Source organism: Ochotona princeps, chromosome X, assembly GCF_030435755.1.
Source record: "Ochotona princeps isolate mOchPri1 chromosome X, mOchPri1.hap1, whole genome shotgun sequence".
NCBI classification, from domain to species: Eukaryota; Metazoa; Chordata; class Mammalia; order Lagomorpha; family Ochotonidae; genus Ochotona; species Ochotona princeps.
In genome coordinates, this window is record NC_080865.1 from 10909698 (window position 1) to 10932818 (window position 23121).

General features: G+C 38.6%; 1 long non-coding RNA gene across 1 annotated transcript in view; it reads right to left on the reverse strand.

Annotated features, from left to right (window-relative positions):
• Window positions 1-372: 372 nt before the first annotated feature.
• LOC131478527 (uncharacterized) overlaps window positions 373-23121 on the reverse strand; it is a 113139-nt gene continuing 90390 nt past the window's right edge. The window contains exon 3 of the long non-coding RNA XR_009244538.1: window positions 373-443. This is a non-coding gene — a long non-coding RNA (uncharacterized LOC131478527). The remainder of the gene's footprint in view (window positions 444-23121) is intronic.

The following is a 23121-nucleotide window of genomic DNA, read 5'->3' on the forward strand; positions in this document are numbered from 1 at the left end:
TTCATAAAAGAGAAAATAAACAGATTTCATCAACATTTAAAGATTTAATCTTTAATTTATAAAAGAAAAAAATGATAAACAAAAGTTCATCAACATTTAAAAATTTAATATTGATTTAATTCATATTAATTTGAAAGGCAGAGTTACAAAAAGAGAGATATTCCATCTACTTGTTTATTTCCCAGTGGCCATGATGGCCAAGATTGGGCCAGATTTAAGCCAGCAGCCATGGGGATTTATCTAGGTCTCCACATGGGTACCAGTAGCCAAAGTACTTCAGTCAGCTTCTGACGCTTTCCCAGAAGCATTAGCAGGGAGTTAGGTAAGCAGTGTAGTGGCAAAGACTCAAACTGGCACCTCTGTGGAATGTTGGTTTTGCAGGTGGCGGCTTAACTCTGTACAACGCAGTGCCGGCCCCTAAAATTTCTGCAATTTAAAAGACACTGACAAGAGAAGAAAAAGATAATAAGCCATGGACTTGAATACATAATCTTCAAATCATATATGCTAAGAAAGGACTGTTATCCCAAATACATAATTCAGGTATTCAAAATATGAACATAGTATTTGCACAAATGTTTCAGCAAAAAACATTTATGGCTGACAAATAAGCACATGAAAATATATGCAACATCATCAGCCATGAAAGAAGTGTAAATTAAAACAACAAGTCAAAAAATGCAAAAGAGACAAGGAAGGTCATTTGAAAAAGGATGTGTTAATCCATCAAGAGAACACAACAATTGTAAATACATATAATATACCTAACATTACAACACGTAAATATATGAATCAAATATTAATTGACATGGGAAGAAATAAAAAGCAATACAGTAATAGTCGGGAAATTTAATATTTTACTTGCAGCACTGGATAAATTAATCATACAGAAAATTAGTAAGTAAATACTAAATTTTTGCTACACTTTAGACTGAAGGTTTGTAGTTACATTAAAGATGAAGAAAGATTCCGAATAAATAGCCTAACATTATTGCTCTAGGAGCTAGAAAAAGAACAAGTTGAACACAAAGTTAGCAGAAGGAAGGAAATAATAAACATCAGAACAGAAATAAATCAGAGAACAGAAAAACCACAGAGAAAAATCAATGAAACCAAGAGTTGTCTCTCTGAAAACAAAAACAAACAAAATCAACAAATCTCTAGCCAGACTAATTAAGAAAAAAGATGTTTCAAATAAATAAAATCAGAAATGAAACTAGAGACAACAATAGATGCCTCAGAAATGAAAAAGATCATAAGGGACTATTGTGAACAATTATGTACCAACAAATTGGATAACCTAGAGGAAATGGGTAAAATTCTAGAAAAACATAACCTATCAAGATTGAATCAGGAAGAAATAGAAAGCTCGAACAAACCAGTAACAAATAAAGATATTTAAATAACAACGAATAGTTTCCAAAAAAGAAAAACCCAGAACCAGATGGCTTCACAACTGAATTCTACCAGACATCTCATAAAGTACTACCAATCATTCTTAAATTCTTCAAAAATATATAGAGCTAGAAGGAATGTTTTTAAATACATTTTATGAGCCCAGCATCACCTTGACTTCTAAATCAGAGAAAGACATTACAAGAAAACTACAAGCCAATATTTCCAAAGAACACTGGTGTAAAAGTCCTCAATTAAATGTCAGCAAACAAAATTCAACAACACATAAAAAAGAATATACCTTATAATCAAATGAGATTTATCTCATGCGAAGCTAGTTTTACATATGCGGACCAATCAACGTTGGATAACACATTAGCAAAATGAAAGGTACAAACGTATGATTATCTCAGCCTGATACAGAAAAAGCCTTCGACAAAGTTCAACCTTCTACCTTTTGTGTTACTTTTAAAATTCCAATATTTATTTGCAACTACACACACAAATAGCCAAAGTGATACTGGAATGAAAAGTAAAATTAGAGGCATCACATTTTATTTATATTTTAAAAATGTAGCAAATTTTAATTTTACTTTTCATGGCTATTTGTGTGTGTAGTTGCAAATAAATATTGGAATTTTAAAAGTAACACAAAAGGTAGAAGGTTGAACTTTGTCGAAGGCTTTTTCTGTATCAGGCTGAGATAATCATACGTTTGTACCTTTCATTTTGCTAATGTGTTATCCAACGTTGATTGGTCCGCATATGTAAATGTAGCAAACAGAACAATTTGATATTGGCCTAAAACATATAAATACCCAAGTGGAACAAAATAGAGAACCTAGAAAAAATCCAGACATAGGCACTCAATTCGTAACAAGCATATCAGGAATGCATGGTGAAGAAATGGTATCTATTAAGTAAATGGTGCCAGGAAAACTGGATATCAACAGGTAGAAGAAGGAAACTGGACCTTTAACTCACACCATACCCAAAAATCAACTTAAAAAGTGGTGAGAGACTTCAATGAAAGATCGGAAATCATAAAAATCCCAGAAGACAACACAGGGGGGAAACCCCTTGATATTGGCCTTAGAAATTAGTTTTTTAAATCACTAAAAACTGGATCTGTAAAAGAAAAAAGTAGCATGTAAAGCTGCAAAGCCTCATCTTAGGAAAGCAAACAGTCAAAAAAATGACAAAACACCTTACGAGCTGGGAAAATGTTTGCAAACCACATCTGATAATGAGTTAGTGTGCAAAATTTATTAAGAATTCCTACAACTCAATATCAGAAAAATAATAACACAATAAAAAAAAAACTTGGCCAACGATCTAAGCAGACATTTCTCCAAAGACATAGAAATGAACAACAGGTATAAAAATCTACTCAACCTCATTAATCATCAGGGAAATGCTAATTAAAACACTATGAGATACTATCTCACACCCATTAGGATGGTTATTTTCAAAAGGACAAAGGATAAACGTGGATGTGTGTGTGAGGAAAAGTGAACCCAAGCATACTCCCGGTGGGAATGTAAATTGGCAGTCATCACAGAAAAAAGCATGATGTTTCTAAAAAGAAGTGAAATATAAAAACTACCATTTGATCCAGCAATCACACCTATAGGTATACAAAAAAGAAACCAAGTCACCACTTCACAAAGATGTCTGGACTCCAATGCTCATTGTAGCATTATTTACAATGGTCAAGATGTGAAAACAACTTAAATTTCAATAAATTGGTGAATGCGTAAAGAAATTGTGATACACATGCACACACACACACACACACAATGAACATAACTTTTAAAATGGAGATCCTGTCATTTGCCACAGAATGAATGGATCTAGAACATATTACACTGGATAGGAAACAAAGGTACTATATAACTTGACTTATATTTGGAAACTTGATAAAATACAGAGGCCAGAATTGTGGCATATCTTGTTAAGCTGCTGCCTGCAGCACTGGCATCCCACATGGGTGCTGATTTGAGTCCGGGCTGCTCCATTTCTCATTCAGCTTGCTGCTGATGGCCTGGAAAAAGTAGAGGAAGATAGCACAAACGCTTGGGCTCCTGACAGCCATGTAAGAGACCCAGAAGAAGCTCCAGGCTTTGACCCAGCCTGTTGCAGCTGTCTAGGGAGTGAGCCAGCAGAAGGAAGGTAGATTCTCTCTCTCTCTCTCTCTCTCTCTCTCTCTCTCTCTCTGTGTGTCTTTCTCTCTGTGTGTATGTTACTCTGACATTAAAATAAACTTAAAAAATAAATTAAGAAGTGAAACATACAGTGATAGAAAATGTAAAGGTTCTTACCAGGGATGGAGTGGGAAGGAAATTGGCAGATGTAAGTGAAAGGTTACAAAGTACCACAGTTAATAAAACTGCATTACATTAGAAACTTTTGTCAAGTAAGTAGATTTTATTTGCTCTTATCAGATGATAGGGAAAGTGGTGTTGAGTTGTGGACTGAGCTGCCACTTGGGACATTCACATTCCATATTCCAAGGCCTGAGTGCTTTCAGTTCAGCGTGTTGATAATGTACATCCTGGGAGGCAACAACAGATGACGGCTCATGTAGTTGGGTCCTTGTCACCCACATGGAACAAGTGGACTAAGTTCTTGGCTCCTGGCTTCAACCTGGCTTAGTCCCAGCTGTTGTAGACCTTGGGATTGAACCAGAATAAACATCTCTATGTGTCTCTCTTAGTCACTCTGGTTTTCAAATAAATGAAAATAACAAATAAAATAAATGGGGCCAGCACTGTGGTGTAGCAGGTAAAGCCACTTCCTCCAGAGTTAGCATCCCATATTGGCATCAGTTTGAGTCCCAGCTGCTCCACCTCTGATCTAGTTCCCTACTAATGTGCTTGCAAAAAGAGTAGAAGATGGCCCAAGTGCTAGGAAACTTGGAAGAAGCTCTGACTCCTGGATTTGGATCAGCCCCAGCCATGTGTGACCATTTGGAGAGTAAACCAGTAAATGAAATACTCTCTCTCTCTCTCTCTCTCGCTCTCTCTCCTCTCCTCTCCTCTCCTCTCTCCTTTCTCTGTAACCCTGCTTTTCAAATAAATAAACAAATCTAAAACACAAAAAATTAAAAACCAAAGAAAATAAAGTAACTGTGTAAGTTAATTGGCTGCATTATATTTTATTATCATTTCTACATGAACCCCACAACATGATCCTGAAAACTTCAAGCACATATAATAAAATTTCTTTATAGTTGTTATTAAATAAAAATGGACCTACTTCACCTGGAGATTCACACCACAATATGCATAGCTTTGGTGTTTTAGATCTTCATAGTTTTCATTTTTCCTTGGCCATTACCTTCAGTTTCCTTCAACATGAAGATCTTCATGGAATATCAACAATCGTAGGTGTCTAGACCATATGATGGAAATCCTTTTTGGGGGGAAATGGTAGGAAGCTGATATCTGTGAGAACCTATTTTATTCCTAAGAGCAAGCTAAACACTTTTGTTTGTCACCCTGAAGCTAACCAGTTATCTATTGCTATGTAACAAATCCCATTTTAAACTTTAATGATACAAAACAACTATTGTTATCATTCTCACTAGCTTTGGAGCCAAGGATTCTGACAAGGCACAGTGTGGCTGACTCATTTACGCTTCACAATAACTGAAGTCTCAGCTAAAATGACTTGAATGACTGATGAAGGTTGGCATGGCTGTTCTCCAGCCCTAACTCTGGATCATGGCTAGAGCTGTTGGCTGGGTCTGCTTGATTCTCCTCCAGATTGTATCTGTTGGAACTGGAATGTCTTTGACGACTTCTTCACTTACTTGTCTGGCGCCAGTGCTTGGATAGCTAGAATAGTTGGATTTGTCTAGGTGTCTCTGTCTCTACATGCAGCTTGTCTCCATGGCTATGTTGGGCTTCCCTGAAGCAAGCTATGGTTTGAAGCAGCTTAGGAAATATGGCATAACATATCTATTTTTGGAAAATTAACATACACGTTAATATATAAAAGGACTTGGTATGTCTAACTTTCTCACACATGTTGGACTTAGGAACCCTGTTTTAATGTAAGACCTAAACGAATATTGAATGATGTAAAGAAAGCCTATTATTATTGATGTAAAATGTAATATTACATGCACAACCTTATTTTAATGGGTACCATCAAACTGTCAAAATTACACGAGGCTATTTTCATTATCCAATTAACCATCCAGATGGAAATTTCTTTGGTAAAATGTATGCAGAACATTTTCATGAAACAGAAATTTGTGTGAACAAGGAGACCTTAAATCCTTGCCAATCTGTCAGTGAAAAAAATTGTTATATTCTGCAGTTTGAAGATTTGGGTGTTTATATTTTAAATGCCCACAGAATGCTAAAGTTTATTAATAAAATAGCTCACACATTAAATTTATTTTTGTTGTCTGGAAGATCATTTTCACACCTTCACTTATTTGTTTATATTAAATATATCTTATTTGCATTCAGATAATATCAGCTAATCTCTGTGGAACTTTTCATTTGCCAAGCCCTGTGTGATACCGAAAAATATGACACACCATCATACCTCAAAAATACAAACATTACTTAGAAGAGTTGAGTTTTGCTTATTTCAAGCAATAATACTGTAAAACAAGAAAACGAAAAAGATAATTTCCCAGGGACTCAAAACGTTTTGAAATCCATGTATAGTTTTTTTCATAATATCCATGAGCTTTTTGAAAGACCATTCATATAACAAAATGATCCGTTGAATAAAATATCAAGCCAAATGCTTCCTATGTTTAAAGTAAGCTGTAGAGAGAAAGGAGAAAAAGCTAAGTAGCTGAGGTAGTTTTCATGGTGAGAGGAGGACTAGACCTTGATAGATGTTAATCAACTGAATTATCACCGAAGTGAAACAAGAACTTGGTAGACAAAGCATGATCAAGAGCAAGTGGTGTGAACCCCGTTTCCCCCTGAACATCTCAGTACTCACATACGTTGCCAATGTTCTCTGTTCTTTCTTCCTGTCTAAACTCTCTCCTGTTTGTTCGCCCCTTCATAGCTCATAAAAGCTCTGTCTCATAGCTGTGTTCCTTCACCACTCAGTTCTTGGTGCTTCAGAGCCAGCTTAAGTACCTGCTCTTCCATTAAACAAAGCTGCTTAATAGCTGTGAACCTCTTTTAGGACAAGATGGCAAATTTCCCAGCAGTAAATCGAAACAGTGGCTGAATGTGCAACGAGGCAGCTGAACCTGATGGACCCCATTTTTGAGAATGACTGTATCGCTTTCCACCAAGATGGCACCCAAGGCGAAGAAGGAGGCTCCTACCCCTCCCAAAGCCAAAGCCAAGACTCTGAAGGCCAAGAAGGTGGTGCTGAAGGTGTCCATAACCAAAAGAAGATCTGCATGTCACCCACCTTCCAGCGGCACGGGACACAGCACCTGTGGCGGCAGCCCAAACACCCTTGGAAGAGCGCCCCCAGGAGGAACAAGTTTGATCTCTATGCCATCATCAAGTCCCCCCGACCAGAGTCGGCCAGGAAGAAGATAAAAGACAACAAGCACCAGATCAAGCAAGCCGTGAAGAAGCTCTAGGACACAGATGTGGCCAAAGTCAACACCCTGCTCAGGCCTGATGGAGAAGAGAAGGCAGATATGCAGCCGGCTCCTGATTGTCATGCTCTGGATGTCACCAGCAAAAGTGAGACCATCTAAACTACATACATCTGTCTAATTCTACATGTATGTTTTTCACCATAAAAATTGAATCATAAAATAATAGAGTGAATAAATAAATAAAAAGAGTTATTGATCAAGCCCATTAAGGGAGTAAAGATAGATGCCAATGCTTTCTCTGGGCACAAACTGGACATAGAAGGGTAAATTTCAGAACTAGGGGAAAGACTGACTGACTAATATTTAGCGATTGATTGACTAAACCAGTATAAAGATGAAGCTCTCATAATGTAACACATTTCATTAGTCCCCACATCCTAACTATTGGTTAGAAATTAAATTTCCAACACAAAATTTTGAGGACACAGTTCCGCTCTGTTGTAGAAGACATTATTGCTAAAATTGACTCAAGATATAAAATGCGGGCCCAGCATGATAGCTTAACGGTTAAAGTCCTAGCCTTGAACACGCCAGGATCCCATTTGGGCACTGGTTCTAATCCCGGCAGCCCCGCGTCCCATCCAGCTCCCTGCCTGTAGCCTGGGAAAGCAGTTGAGCATGGCCCAAAACCTTGAGATCCTTTACCTGCGTGGGAGACCCGGAAGAAGCTCCTGGCTCCTGGCTTTGGATCAGCTCAGCTCTGGCCTCTTCGGCCACTTGGGGAATGTACTAGAGAACTGATAAATGTCTTCCTCTCTGTCTCTCCTCTTCTGTATATCTGACTTTCCAATAAAAATAATCTTTAAAAAATTTGAAAAACCAGCACTGAAAATATAAGCATATCTGAATTGCTATATACTTTATAAAGCAATTGGGTCTGATATAGACAGGGAGGTGGTTAGGAGGAGTCATGATTGTCAGCACTGCACAGCCGCTCCCTGTCATACATTGGAGACACTTCCTATCATGCACCAGATGCCATGACATGTGCTGCAATCTGGCCCAAGTTCCATCTCCTTTGAATATTCAGTTGAAACCTGCCCAGGGGACCTTCTTATCCTATAAAAGGGTGACTTGTATGTTGAAAACTGCAGCATTGATTTTTTTTCCAGAACTGCCTCCATTCCAGTATAACTGCATTTTCCCTTTGTCTTTAACTACACCTTACTTCCCTGCTCTCTTTGATCTGTCTCCTCCTTGAATTCTTTTTCTGCATGGAGGCAAAAATCTGGAGCAAGTCTAGTGGAGATGAGAAATCTCTCTCTTCACCCTGTAACAAAGCTGCTAGTAAAAACCTTCCCATAAGAAAATTCTACACTTGGTGACTTCACCATTGGATTGTGCCAAATGCATATATGATAAATAATACTGATCTTAACCAAACTCTTAGAACAGAAAAAGAAAGAATACTTTCCAGTTAATCGTGTTATTGAAGGCCAGACAGGATATGTCGAAAAAACAGATCTTCAGTGTATGCTTTCATGTCAATGTGATTGAGAGTTGGGATGTGTTCAATGTTTACTGTAGCTGTCTGTTCCAGAGGCTTCAGATTCTTCTAGTATCCTTGTTTTGATCTGCTCTTTAGGCTTTGAGTTTCTCTATTGATTCCTGTTTGCAGAACATGTATGTCTTTCAGCTCATTCTTTTTCTTTTTCTTTTTTGTAATGGTCTATTTATTCTTATTTGAAAGGCAGAATTATAGAGAGAATGAGAGACAGAAAGAGAAAGACAGAGAGGAAGAGAGAGATTTTCCATCCACTGGTTCTCTCCCCAGATGGCCACATTGGCCAGAGATTGGTTGGTCCAAAGCCAGGAGCCAAAAGTTTCTTCCTGGTGTCTCATGTGGGTTGAGCAGCCCAAACACTTAGGCTATCCTTCCCTGCTTTCCCAGGCCAATAGCAGGGAACTGATCAAAACTGGAGCAATCTACTATGAGATGCTGGTGGTACAGGCAACAGCTCTACCTGCTATTGCACAGTGCTGACCCCAGCTCTGTCTACTATACTGAAGCTGTCTGGGTGTAGTGGTAAGGTGTGCTGAGGGAAACTGTTCTACACTTTCATGATTAAATCTCAATCTTGAGGTAGTTCTGTGTGAGTAAACCATGACTTCCACAAGTGTTTCTTTTCCCTCTTCTCCCGTTTAGGTGAGGCCAGAAAGCTAGAGGGTGAGTAGAATGGGAGCTATGCCCTTCCCCCAGGTGGGATAACACTCCGGCAGTGTTTGTCCCTGGAAAGAAGCCATGCCAAGAAATCTGCCTTGGGCTTATTTCGCAATGATTACTTTTCCCTCCTCCTGTCTGAGCTGGAAGAGGAGAAACTAAGGAAGTTTTAGGAGGCAAAATTCATCTAATTTTTCTTCCTATAGTTTCTCAGTCTCCTATGAGTCCACATGCAGCCTTCAGCAATTTGTAAAAATTGTTATTAAAATTACCATTTAAGTGTTTCTAACAGTTTAATGCTTCAGGGGCTTCTGCTCCATGCAAGCAGATCTTACTTACCATTCTCTGGATTTGCCTGTCTCTCTGGGTTTCAGGGTGGTGGGTTTTCTTATGAACCTAGTTCTCTGATAGGCCTAACAAAATCCTTGATTTTCAGTTACTTTTTGTATTAAAAAGTATTTTTAATTTGCATTTGTATTTTTTTCAGCCTTTTTGTATTAAAAAGAATAGATGTAACAATCTCCAAGCTCTTTACATTCACAAGTTAAAACCACAGGTTATCCATTAATTTTATGATGTGAATATAACTACACTAAAAAAATTTGAACAGAACTTTACAGGAAATGAAAAAATTATGTCATTCTACCTCATGAACACGCATTCTAAGAGAAATACTTTTTTCAAGGTAATATATTTTTATTTTTATTTTGAGTTTTGAGTTTTCATGTAGGCTGGGATTCCCCCCCCAACTCCCACCACCGCAACAGATTTTCCCCATTTTACTACAATGATATACAGTCCTTCATAAGGAATCATAATTCTATCAGTCTCTAAGAGAAATATTAAAATCCAGGTATACGTATAAAGGGCACTGTCCTATGATCAAACAAGATTTATTATAAGTAAAGTTAACAACGGGAAATTAATGTAATTCAGCGTATTAACAAACAACTGTGAAAGTCATATGAGTATTCACCCCCCAAAAGCTTCTCCCGGCTTTAGCCAGGGTTATTTTCCAGGCTTACCAGATGATTCTGGCTTCTTTTTCCCCAAAAGAGATACAGTTGTCTTGACTGGGGCACCAATACAGTTGGTGAGTTAAGATGAAAGGTTTGCTTGCCATGGACATACATGGCCTTGGCCAGAGCTTTGTGGAAAAAGTTGTTTGATGAAATTACAGCTTAAATCTCTGCTGGGGTTGGAGTGGGGAGGCCTCAATGGAAAGTGAGCCTATTTGCACCACAGAATTCCTGAGAAGCTCAGCACTTCCATTGCTGCATGGGCATCCCATTTTAGAATAAATCAAGTAATCCTATAATGTTTCCAACTAAATAGCAGCCAAATATTTATAACAGCTTCTTGGAAAAAGTCCACCTGGACCTCATAGTAGATCTCAAGCTGAACATGCTCAAAGCAGTGTTTGCAGCTCTCCTCAAATGGCCCTGCCATCCAACTTCCCCCAGCTTCCCAATCACTTGGACAGGAGACTTAGTCACATGTACGTCCATTCCCTCCTACTCTACATATGATCAGTTACCCTCTGATCATAGCATTAATTTGCTTTTGGATTAGGTTAAGCATTATTGTGGAATCTGAGGCAGAAGCAATGCAGAAAGTCAACACATGTGTAGTCAATTGGGATCACCAGTTCAGCCGAACCAGAAAAAGAACAATTACAACTGTAGAAAGAAATATTAACCTATGATTCTTCCACAATCTTCTAAGCCATCTTCAGGCCATTCCGTGAAACAGCTGCCAAATGCCAGTCCTACCTAATCCTCATAAAATCCCTTGCTATCACACCTTAGACAAACACCTTCTAGAATCCATAGCTCCAAATCCATTTTTTAGGATCCTGCATTCTGATGGATCTACAACTTTTATACCTTGGAATTCTTACCAGCGATTGTTCTTTTGCTCAAAATTACTACTACTAGAACAAACTTCCTTAAAGTTTTCACCTTGTAATTTTTTCTCATCCAGCACTTGTTTCAATCCTAGCACTGTTAAATTGTAGCAATTATTCAATCACTCTCTTTCTGACTTCATGCACCTTTGATTTTGCCCCTACCTATGTATGTGGTTGTACATTTTACTCTGTAGGTCCACGAACAGCTTCTCGAGATTCTGTCTGTTCACATCCTCCCCCTCCCCATCTTCCTGTAATCCTTTCTAGAAGGCAAATTCATTTACTTCCGTGGTTGATTGTGAAAAGTGACATAACCCCATTCCAAATCTCTCCTCTAAAGTCTGGACCAGCATATGAAACAACCTCTCATTTTACATCTTAATTTTTGAGTTTCAATGACACCTCAAATTGAACAGATCCAAATGTGACCACACACTTTCTTCCCAGCATCTCATCACTTTTTACAATTGAACTGTGATCAATAGTTTCACACAAGCAAACATGACAGAAAACCAACAGCCTCTGTGCCTTCATCTCCATCTCCGTTACTTTCTTTCTGATAAGCACATCAATGGACCCCACCAGTCCAAGGTTTGTGGATATAGAACACCAGTAGTTCAAGATTGATTCTAAATTGCTGAAGTTGAAGTGCTTGCTTAGTCTGACAAATACACCATTGTCCTGAGTCTAATATATAGAGCTTACATATTTTTCCCATTCTCAAAATGCTATGACTGCTATTCGATTTGGGGATTTTACTAGTGGCTTAAAAATACTTCAAGTCACTCTGAATTTGACCCTCTTTAGTCAAAGGTGTGACCAGTATATTTTACTTCACCAAAACTTACCATTTTCCCCATGTTATTCTGTCCTAGATTTTTGCTGAATTCTCTCCAGAATTTAGTATTAAACTGCCATTTATGGGAACAAATTTCGCTAATTGTGCCCCTATTTGGGTAAGTCACATGAGCTACATTGCTAAGTTGTGACTCCAACATCAACTCTGCTGAGCTGCCCAAGGCAGAGAAATAAATTGTACCAATCTGCTCCAGAAGTGGAAGAATGGGGCAAAATCCTTAAATTTGATTAGATGTTAGCTTTCAGCCATTTTTGTGCTTTTTCCTTCTTAATGAGAACATTCTGCTAGCAAGAATGTAAGCAACCCAAGGGTTTTGATGGCATATGAATAGAAAGAAAGTATTAGTGTCCATCTCACACAGGCTTCCAGAATTCATGCATCATTCTACTTATGGAAATAACATCTACACTAGTCATTTGGTTCAGTGAATCAATGGTGAATTTATAGTGCCTCAAAAAGGGCACTATAAAAATGTCAGAGTACTTTAAAACAATTCATGGGAGAAGAGAATGATAAGTTTATTTTGGTGCAAAAATATTTGAAACCCATGCATAGCTTTTTTTAATAATACCCATTTTCTATGAACTTATATTCTCTCTCCCTTCCCTCTCCAGCTATCTTTGTATCTGTCTGTCTGTCTGTCTATCTATCTATCTATCTATCTATCTATCTATCTATCTATCTTCCATCTAATGTTTCTATTATACAAGCTAAATTACAACTCCTTGTAGTGTTCTTTGGTTTCCCCATTTCTCACAAGCCCACACAGGTATACATGCAACAGCATTTACAAAATATGCTGCTTTATGCATGAAAATTGATTATCTGCTTCTTTTGGTCAATAAGAAGTTATTTTAGGGAGCAATATCAACAAGTTTCTGCTTTCTGAAGTCTAGGGCTTGAATTCATGTGTCACACATTCAACTAGAAAAGGTATTTCCAGGCAAAGGAAAAGATCTTGCTAACTGAAGTATGAAAACCCAAAAGTTTGGCATAAGGGAAGAAATTTTATGGACAGAGTATTCTCAAAGCTGGCTTTCTGCTTGCCAAGTGATTGTACACAGGTAAAGGTAATAGGAATATATTTTCCCTGGAGGTAAGCTGCTGTCCCAGTGCCAAGGTGGAAAACAAGACTGGAGTTGTTTGGGCAAATAAAGAAATAAAGGTAATAATAACACCATGAAAACTAGAGATGCTGCCAGATTGCAGTTATAGCTATGACTTCATGTGAGGCCAGAAGGAGTGTATCGTTACTTCAGATTCAAGTCTTGAGAAGTTTTCAGAAACTAGAAATAACATCTTTAGTAATTTCAACTTCAACTTGGCCAGGAAACTGCTTTTGTTTTTCATGTTGATTCACCCAAAACATGTCAAAAGAAAGTATAGTAAAACTGTTCTTGAGGTTTTTAACAAAGTCAAAGGCAGATGAAACTTCTGCGAGGATTTACTAATGACTTCTTTAAATTATTCTTGAGTCTAGAAGATGATTCTGCACTTCTTCAGTCTCAGAAGATCAGGACAGACCAGCTATGAGTTTTCCAGGAAATGAGTAATAGTAAGACCAGGAGACTCATTTCTGGAGGGCTGGAGGAACTTTGCATCCAGAATCTGTAGGTGGGGTCTCTCCCCAACCCTGCTCAAAAAAGGCTTCAGGGAGTTCCAGAGGCATGTGCTGACTTAAAATGGGAATAGTCAACCTAACATAAGCTCACCCTGGCTGTTCTGCCAACCTCTCTCACACCCTGGGTTTCCCCACATGCAACAGCTGGGTTGTTTACACCCCTTTCTTTTCTCTCTCCCTTTCTCATTCTGCCCTCCCACCCACCGCCTCTGCCACCAAACACACACATATACATGCACACACACATTGTCCATTGATGCCTTTCTACTGAATCCAAATCTTAATGCCCATGCAAAAACCCAAGAATTTTTGAGGAAGCATCGCTCAGAATTCTCCCTTTCTGGCAAACATGAGAGGCCATTGCTGCCAACTGCTGTTTGTGGACTCACACCCAAACTGTGGCCTCAACGTGTTCAGAAGTATCATTGCTGTTCCCAGGCGCATTCATAATTCTTTTTAAAAAATCATGTTCAGTTTAGAGAGAAATGTAGTTTTAGTATTAAAATGCAGTTAAGGCATTAGCTTTCTTTATTCATTTAACACAAAGTTACTTTGCTCTTCCTGTGTTGGGAAGTGTTGTGATAAAGATACAGTTACTGTCTACAAAGATTTTATGGTTTGGTGAAAAAGAACAGGGAGGCGAACCATAGATACAATGCTACAAAAAGAGCAGTGAGGGAAACCACGGATACAATGTAACAAAAATCGGAGAAGGTGTTTATTTAGCCAGTAAGTCTTGGATAGTTAAGGAAGGTTAGATTGGGAGCCCAACTTTGGGAGTCCTGAACAGTGAACAGATGTTAATGAGGATGCACATAAACACACACGCAATACACACAGAGCTATTTTTAAAGGTTCATGAAAAATGGGAAAAAATGATGCAAAATGTTTTAAATCCATGCACAAAATTTTGATAATATCCATTTTTGTGAAGTTCATGAAGGCTCCTTATGTACATGAGTTTATATTTTTCTCATCAAAATAAACTTAACCTGTAATTCTGTTTTCTGTGAATTTCTTGACATACTCACACACCTGTGGATGTGTATATACATGCATGCACATTTGTGTGCACACTGACATTCACACTGCCATCACATCTTTTTTTATTTGCAGTTTTGATTTAACTTCTTTTTAAATTATTGTCATCATTCTATGATACAGTTCCCTATGTATTCAATGATACAGAAATCCCTGGGGTTTCCCCTGCTCCATCCCCAAGTCTCCTCCCCTCCACCGAATTCCCCTGTATTATTACTATAGCCTAGCTCCTCATACACAGTCATATGTCCATCACTGCGGGCATGGACAATGGCAGAGAGTCCACCCTCCCATTGTCAAGATACAGCTGACAATTTCATCAGTAGTCCATATCTGATCTGGAAATAGGGATGCACACTGTACTGCATCCTCACATCTGGACATGATAGTCTCCATTACACAGTCAACACACATCCCTCTTCAATGAAAAGCCACGATACAAAATCAACAACAGGAAGAAAAATAGAAATTTACAACACCATGAATTTCTCAAGAGGTTTTGATAGTTCAACAGTCCTGAATTGCTGGTGATCCCACCACTCCAATCACAATGAAATCTCTCTGAATCCACTGGCTGCTATAGTCCACCTTAGTGTCTCCGTCTGCCCAGATCTTCACTGCCAGTGATTGGCTGGGATAGTTGATCAATTAATTCTGTCCTCTTTCCTCTGCCATGGTACCAGGAGTCTGTTGGAGGCTCCGATGTACTGTCCTATCCTTCATGTACATTTGGATATGCTGTCTACTGCTCCGTCTGAACCACTGAGGAGGCCCAGCAAATAGTAACATGACACTTTCTCGAGTTCTATGGGTTGTTCTAGAAAGTTTCTGTACTTGAGGTGGCGAGTTATGGGAATCCCTGACTTTGGGTACCTAATATTTCATGACGACCATCAAATAGAATCAGGTTTTTAGGACTAACACCTGGTGTGAACTACAGGTAGTTAGTATCAGAATTGAATTGTAGACTGCCTAGTGCGTATTGTAAAATTATAGTAATGTTGGGGAAAGCATATATTTCATGTGAAGACAAAAAAAAAGCTATTCATTTGCACAGTATTCTTGGGTCATTCAAATAAATTTGCTAACTTTGGGAAAATTGACTTTTACCAATAGTTGAGTTCCTTTCAAAACATAATTACATTAATTGTGGATAAATTTAAACTACATTAAAGGCAAATAAACTACTAAAATGACTGTGTATGTAATTTGTCATAAGACAGGAGCACACAGATTATGTGTTTCACATTTTTCTGGAGCTTCCTTAATGAAGTTCATATTATTTTATGCAAATAGTCTTCGAACACTTGTGAAAATGTGTATCATGAAAAGACTATATGCAAATTTCAAAATTTTCGCACAGATAAAATTGTCTTTTAATTTCATTTTCCTACAAATTTTTTGAAGTACCTTTGTACAGCATATAACTTCAAAAAAAAATCTGTTGGAGTGTTGCGTTTGCCTGCTCAAAGCTGAAATGATAAAGGATATTTAGTAAGTACCTGCCACAATGCTTTTTGGAATGAGGCATACAAAGCTGTATTATGTATTGTGAATGACAAACTAGATAATATTGGGAAAACATACCAACCTAGCAAAAGCAATTATCAGATAAGAAGAACTGTGTGATTAACGTTTTGTTAATTTTTTGAGAAGAATCCCAGAAAAGCGGATGTTTAGATTCCTGAAATGCCTTTTTAACAAACCATCTTTAGGATTTCTGAAAACCTAACTGCTGAATGCTAAGCTCTGTAACCCAGCCAGATCTCCTGCTATTGCAATTGATCCTGTTAACCAGATAGTTGCTAGGCTTCCCCTTCAACCTCAAGTGACTCGGAAAACAGATGGGATGGTTAAGATGAAAAATCTAAGCTTTCCATACATGGTTTCTATCAGGAATGGGATATGCCCCTATAAAGGGTGTCCTTGGAAATGATGTGAAACAACTTCTTCTGCTGAGCAGTATGATTTGTCGCTTTTCCCTTCAAAATGCTTAGATTACAACACAGTGTGATGGTACGAGTGCACATGAGGCTGTTGCCTGGGGAGACAGGGATTTTCCTGAATTTCCACATATTCTAGAAGGTGTCCAGATGGAGAAAAATGTACAAACTTCTCCCTCCACCAGCAAGAGGCAGATGATCAGCATTTGCTGAAACATGTGGCGGAAGCTCAGCACTTGAACACTGTGTGCTGAGGGATGGCTCTCTTTGTTTTGTTCACAGTAGGATGTAAAAGGAAAGAGCAAGACTATTTTTTAAAAAGAGTTATTGATTTTTATTAGAAAGTCAGATTTACAGAGAGAAGGAAGGACAGAGAGAAAGATCTTCCGTCTTTTAGTGGGTCTCTATGCTGTTTTCACGTCTTAGCTATTGTGGATAATGCTGTTATAAATACAGTTTTAATGATAAAGCATTTGAGTTTGACTCAAATAGAGTCACAATAATTTGAGTCAAATTAAGGTATAATTACATAATAACATCTTTACTCATCAATAGTGTGAAGAATTTAAAAGTTTTTATCTTTATTATTATTATTATTATCATTTTATGATACAGTTCCATAGGCTCCTAGGATTTCCCTTATCCCCCTCCCAAACTTCCTCCCGCACACCTAGTTCCGCTATATCATTACTAAAGTATAGTTCTTGATACAGTCATATGTCCATCATTGCAGGCATGGACAATGGCAGAGAGTCCAGCATCCTATTGTCAAGACATAGTAAGCAGTTTCATTGTAAGTCCATATTTGTCTGGAAGTAGAGATGCATACTACATTGTATCCTCACATCTGGATATGTTAGTCTCCATTTCACAGTTACTGTACATCCCCTTAAATGAAAAGTCACAATACAAAATCAACAGTAGGAAGAAAAGTAGAAATTTACAATGCCATGAAGTTAAATAACATGTTACTAGATATGACAGTCTCCATTATACAGCTATTATATATCCTCCTAAATGAAAAGACACAAAACAAAATCAACAACAGGAAGAAAAAAGAAACTGAATTTTTAAAATTTTTTCTTACTTTTATTATTATTATCATTTTATGATACAGTTCCATAGGCCCTGGGATTTCCCTTACCCATTCCCCAAGTCCCTTCCCCCACCACTGAGTTCCCCTATATTATTACTATAGTATTGTTCTTCATAAAAAGTCATATGTCCATCACCGCAGGCATGGACAATGGCAGAGAGTCTAGCATCCTATTTTCAAGATACACTAAACAGTTTCATCGGGAGTCCATCTTTGATCTGGAAGTAGAGATGCATACTGCATTGTATCCTCACTTCTGGGTATGGCAGTTACCATACATACCCTTAAATGAAAAGCCAAAACAAAAAAATCAACAACAGGAAGAGAAATAGAAATTTATAAATCCATGCAGTTAAATAGCATGCTACTGGATATGATGGATATGATAGTCTCCATTAGACAGTCACTATACATCCCCTTAAATGAAAAGCCACAGAACAAAATCAATGAAGTTAAATAACATGCTACTAAATGACTAATGTGTCACTGAAGAAATGAAAAAGGAAATTAAGAACATTATTGAAGAAAATGATGCTACTGATCTATGAGTCAGTGAAGAATTTAATAAGAGTTTTGAAAAGATGAAACAAACCAAAATCCATGAGTTACATTTTTTCTGCTGATTTTTGTTAGTGAGATGTATCCCTTGTAGGTGACAAATAGATAGTTTTTTTTTTTTGTTGTTTAATCCAGTCTACTAATCTATGACATGAGTTTAAGTCATTTACATTCAGGGTTAATATGAATGGGTGGTAATTTGGTCCTGTCATTATAGCGATGGGTTGTTCATTGATTTAGTTTTCTGTTGGCCTTTTACTGGGATGTTCTTTACATTTGCTTTTGGTTTTGGTGGGTGCTGTTCCCCTACTCTGTCAAGAGAACACCTTTAAGTATGATTTGTAGCGCAGGTTTTAAAGAGGGATATTCTTTTAACTTTACTGTGAAAGAATTTTATTTCATTTTCAAAGACAAAGGAAAGTTTTGCTGGGTATGTTAACCTGCAGCCTCAGCACTGCATCACAGGAGGTAGAGAGTGGTGAGCAAGGGGCTGGGGCTATGGAGACCATGGTGAAAGATCTAACATAAGAACCCAGACCTGGAACTCGCTGGAGGGAGTGGCGCAAGTGGCTGCAAACAAAGAACCAGGTACCAACTGCAATCAGTAAAACTGAATTGTAGACCTGTGGGTGACACAGCTTAGAAACCTGCCCCAAGGAGAAGAATCTGATAACCAGAAGTACAAAGAACAAGAGCAAAAGAAGAGACATAGGCACAATGGATATTACTGAAGACTCCCCTGCAGAGGAGCAAAACCCTTTGCCAACCTCAGAGTTAACTGAGGAAGACATTGAGAAAATGGGGGATACAGAATTTAAAACACTTGTTATAAAGCTTCTTATCAACAATGAGAAGCACATACAAGAGTTCAAAGAATTTAAGGAACATGTCACACAGAAAATGAATTGAATGAAAGCTGATATATCAGAAATTAAGAATACAGTGGAGCAAATTAAAAGTGCAGTGGAGAGTCTCCAAAATAGAATGAAGCAAACAGAAGAAAGAATATCAGAATTGGAAGATATTTCCTGTCATCAGAGGGAAACAAACAAAAAGCTGGAAGCAGAACTGGTCAAGCTAAAAAAATATTGAAGAATTGAAAGACCCTATTAAAAGGCCAAATAGAAGAGTTATGGGAGTCCCAGAAAATGCAGAAAAAGAAGCTTGGTTTAAAGCTGTATTTAATGAAATAATAAGGGAAAATTTCCCTAATCTAGAGAAAGGATTGGGAAACAACATCCAGGAGGGGCACAGAACTCCCAACAGGCTTGAACAAAAGTGATCTCCATCACAATATATGATAATGAAGCTCTCTTCAATGAAACATAAGGAAAAGATCCTTAAATGTGCAAGTGTAAAAAACATTGACATATAGAGGAATGCCAATTAAATTCACAGGAGACCTTTCACAGGAAACTCACAGACCAGAAGAGAATGGAACAACATATTCCAGGTTTTATTTATCACTTTTTTAAAGACAGAAGACTTCACTCCATGGTGGCTTCCATAAGAATGCCATATTAAATGTTAGCATTTTGAGAAGCAAAATGAGAAAATTTAAAAGGTCATGAAAGAAATAGAGATAGCAAGCATTTTAATAAGTAAATTGACATTTGTTGACTGAAGAAAATCTGGACTCATCTGACTTTGGTCAATGAAACAAGTGAGCAAGATGTACAAAGAATGTTGCTAAGTCCGTTACACTGGGGGCTTGTCTTCTTGGAACACGCCCTGTTGTGAACATGATTGAGAAATCACTTGAAACAGACTCTTCACTCAGAAAAGATGGGAAATAGAGAGACCCTGAAGAGTGATGCCACTTTATACATTACAGCTCCATCTAATGACCAGGTCAATGACTTCAGCTATACTAAACAGAGCAGAACAGCAGGTCCTCCCAGCTGCTGCCAGTCAACCCACAGTTTCATGAGAACAATAAATTGTTTCTAAGATAATTTAAAGCAAAAACATTTTCATTATTTATCATACTTTTATTGGATTTATTTGTTAACTTGAAAGAAAAGATAACATACATGAACACACACACACACACACACACACACGTCTTCCATCTGTTGCAGGGCCCAACAATGAGCAGGACTGGTCTGTGCCAAAGCCTCAGGAAACCAGAGCTCCAACCCAGTCTCCCACATGGGCTCAGGGGCTCAAGTATCTGGGTCATCCTGTGTGACTTTTCCAGGTGCATTAGCAGAAAGCTGGGTTGAGAACAGAGCAACCAGGACTCAGACTAGTGCTCTGTTGTGGGGTGCTGGTAATGCAGATTGCATTAGCTCACTGTGCCCCAGCACACATATCTACTGGTTCATTAAGAAGTGATAGACACCTGACACTCATGGTCACGTAAACACCCTTATTTACCAAAGAGAAGAATGCCATAAACCGTGCAGTCCCACAGCTGGAAGAACTGGGACGAGAACTCAGATCTTTTACAGCCAATTCAGTGCTTTCCTCCCTATGTGACTTCAAAACACTGCTGCTATTTCACAGTTACTGAGGAATTCCTGTGTGCTCGGCAATTAGTGAAGCCTTTTATGTTCATGGAGTTGGGTGCTATCATTAGCCCAAATTTAAAGTGCAGAAGATTGAAGCTTAAAGAGGTTTAATAATTTGCCTGAAGTCACACAGCAAGTTAGCAACAGGGTGGGATTTTAAACCAATATTCCAACCAAAGAGTCCCTTGTCTCAACTGCTGTAGTATAAGAATGATGAAAAGTGAGTTAGATTGGTATAAGATTAATAGCCTACACTATACCTGATTTAGTCCACATATGTTTTCTTTATCACTTTTTGACTTCACAAGGGGTTGGATAGAATAGGATCTACTATTGTTGACGGTAAAATCAGTTGGCTTTTATTTCACTTTGGAAGATATGTGCCACTTGTGGGATTTGGTAATTAGTGTTTGTATCTTGTCACTAATTGCTTTGCAAAATTTGTCTTTCTTCGTAAGTTAACAAATGACTCGTGTCCGTGGCTCTTTGTAATAAAAGTATCCATATGGTATTTTCTCATCTGTGCTTGAGTGATTGATATGTTATTTAACAAGAATTGTTTGCTTCCTAAGGAGTTTTCAAATGCATATCCTTCACGTTTGAAAAAATATTTTCCGTAAGTCATTCAAGTATGCATTCTCTATGAAGCCTTTCTTGACAAATTATGCTCTTTTTATTCAATATATATTAAACTTTAGTGCATATGCTGAACAGAAACGATTCATCTGGGCTGTGAACAGACCTGGTGGCGAAACTAAGGGAACTCCCTCACTAGGCTGCAGGTCACACGGGTAAACATGAGACCGGGGGCTGAGGGTGAACTTGTTTGAACATGGCTATAGCACCCATTGGCATGTGTGTGGACTGGGACTGGCAGCAGGTCAGACTAGGATAGGTCCCAGCACCCACTGAAGCTTGCAAGAGCCGGAATGGGCATGTAATGGGGTGGGCTAAGCTGCAACATCTTCTAGCCCACATGAGAGTCAGGTCTAGGGGTAGTAACTCCTGGCAAGTGCAAGAGCCAAAGCTGAGACTGGGCTTAGTAAGGTGACTGTGGGTACTTTGCTGGGCTACAGTTTCTGTCGTTGTGCATAAGAGCCAGGGTTGAGAGCTGTCTAGGCTGGACGAGATGACAGCACCTGTCGGCATATGTGTATGCTGAGTCTAGGGGTGGTTTGGGCTGAACTAAGCCACAGTACCCAAGAATGTGTGCAAGAACCAGATGGGATGCAGCACAGACTGGGTTAGACTGCTGCACATGCTGGTGTGTGGAGAAACCAGGACTGTGGGTGGCATATGCTGGTGTGTGGAGGAACCAGAACTGTGGGTGGGCCTGGTGGGGGTTATTGAAGGTTGCCTCCACTAGGCTGAAGTTCCTACTGGTGTGCATAAGGCCTGGGTTTGTGGCAGGCTGGGTTGAACAAGGCTGCAACATCTGCCGGTTTACATATGAGATGTGGCTGGGGTGGAACTGACTAGTTTACTAAATTCACTGGTATGTGTGTAGGCTGACGGAGGTAACAGATTGAACCAGACTTTGCACTAGATGGCAAAAGTCAGATATGGGGTCACCATGGACAAGGCTTCTCGGGTGGCTCCCCAACTAGACCATGGGACTCAAACTTTGTCCGCAGGGAAAATCACAGGTTATATTGTCCAACCTTGGAAGAATACATGTATCAAGACTGGGCCTCCTCAGTTGCTGGTGCCTAAGTGGTAGACAGAATGCTCATATGCACAGGAGGAACATGCCAGCCAGCTCATCTAGGCCATCAGAGGACTTCAAGTGCCTTGTCAGAGGATGGAAAGCAGAACAGGTTGGACCACTCTCCTGACCAAGCTTTGCAACATGTTCCTAGATCTGTGAATGCACTAAAGTGGACTTTGCCAACCAATAAACCTTGAAAGTATTTTCTCCACCCTGGAGCAGCAGAATGAATAATGTCTCAGAACTATCAAAACTACTTGAGTAATATCCTTGGAACATCCTTTTTCACATTGCGATCTCTAAAATGACATCAAATGACCATCCCCGGGTACTGATGTAGGTTGTCAGCAAGGCGTTGTGCCCTCCCCTCCTTCCTGGTCCTGTAGACACAGGAGAAAAAAATAGAAACATTTCTTCCACCCACCTTCCTCCATACCTTGATCCTCCCCACCCTAATCAATGGCCCACATAGGCATATATTCTTCTCACCTATGTAACCAATATTAAAAATAAAATAAATTTAAAAATCAGCAAAACCCTGACCTAACTCTCAGACAAAATTTCCCAAAAAGCCAACATTAGCTGAGAAGCCCTAGGATAAAAGTATAAATTTAACCTTCCTCATCTTTCATTAAACTAATTGTGATTAAGTGCTGCCTTTGTGCCAGATACAATGTTAGGTTCAGGTGGATCAATCATAGTTCCTGATTTCAAGATCCCA